The following is a 1,254-nucleotide window of genomic DNA, read 5'->3' as shown; positions in this document are numbered from 1 at the left end:
TTTTCATTAATGACATATTTTTTAAAAAACAAAATAAATTTTCACACAAATAAATTATATATTAAAGAGAAATAAAATTAAGATCATATTAAATTTTTATTATTACTCAATTTAGTTCACACGACAATTAGTTTTAACACAAAAAAGTAATTTTTTGGGTAAATATTAAAACACATTTAATATATATATTTATACATATTCATAATTCTGTAGTGAATTAAATTTCATTTTTCAGATCGATTAATAAACATAATTTGTGACAGTGACATTGAATATTGTAGAATAATGAATGAAACTACACGACAAAATCATTCTCGAGCAATTCAACATACAATTGACTTGTACATTAATAATTTACAAGAGTCCTTGAGAAATGGAAGGTACTTATATAATTTGTTAATTTATTCAATCATTTTATATTAAATTTTAATAATTTGTGATAATATCAATTTATATATAGGATGACATTGTCAGAATATTTGTAGGCAGTAGTTGAACGCACAAATATTCGACGGGAGCTGAGACAACGTGGCTCATAATTTGGAAGTGTAGAAAACCAAAGTTAAAGAGATACCAGCAAATGTAAACTTTCTTAAATATAAATAAAAGTTATACTTATAACTTCAGGAATGATTTTTGAATTCTTTAATTGACCCTAATTATTTTATTTTAAAATAATTGAATTAAGTAGTGATTTATATTAAAATTTATTAATAAATTTATATTCATATTATATTTATATTTAAATTCAGTTAAATTAAGGTATTCATTAAAAATACTGATTTATTTTTATAAAAACTTAAGTAATAAAACTTTTTTTTTTTCGTTGCACGAAAATCGTTTATGTTTATTAAAGAAGAGAATAATACTGACAGACATTATTTTTGAAGTTTTTCAACTTTTTAATAATTCAGTTTTCAAATTTTTTTCACTTGGATTACGTTATTACGCTAACATTTAAGATGAAAATGTTATTATCATTAGATTATAAGCCTAAATATACTTATTTATGTAGTGGGAATTACATGACATTACATGAGCCAGAAAGAAGACTTTTTTTTGTATAAGCATTTTTAATTTTTGATTGAAAACAGTGTAATTACTGTCATCTATTAGAAAACAGTGACACTAGTTGAATTTTTTTCTACTATACCGACGCAAGATAACTTACCAGTCCTAATTTCTTAAGGCTGGGCTGAAGTCAGAAAGTTTCCCGGAGTTGACTTTACGCCCTCACGTTGTGCGGCGAAAAGC

The 1,254-nt window shown here is 23.9% G+C and overlaps 1 long non-coding RNA gene across 1 annotated transcript; it reads left to right on the top strand.

Moving 5' to 3' along the window:
• The first annotated feature begins 22 nt into the window (after window positions 1-22).
• On the top strand, window positions 23-625 carry LOC118067590 (uncharacterized). The gene is made up of 3 exons (XR_004690402.1): window positions 23-158; window positions 236-380; window positions 461-625. It is a non-coding gene; the product is annotated as an uncharacterized lncRNA (long non-coding RNA).
• Window positions 626-1,254: the final 629 nt, after the last annotated feature.

This window comes from Chelonus insularis, unplaced genomic scaffold (genome assembly GCF_013357705.1).
Source record: "Chelonus insularis isolate UGA/USDA-ARS -01 unplaced genomic scaffold, ASM1335770v1 contig_38_pilon, whole genome shotgun sequence".
NCBI classification, from domain to species: Eukaryota; Metazoa; Arthropoda; class Insecta; order Hymenoptera; family Braconidae; genus Chelonus; species Chelonus insularis.
This window is presented reverse-complemented; position numbering and strand designations above follow the sequence as displayed.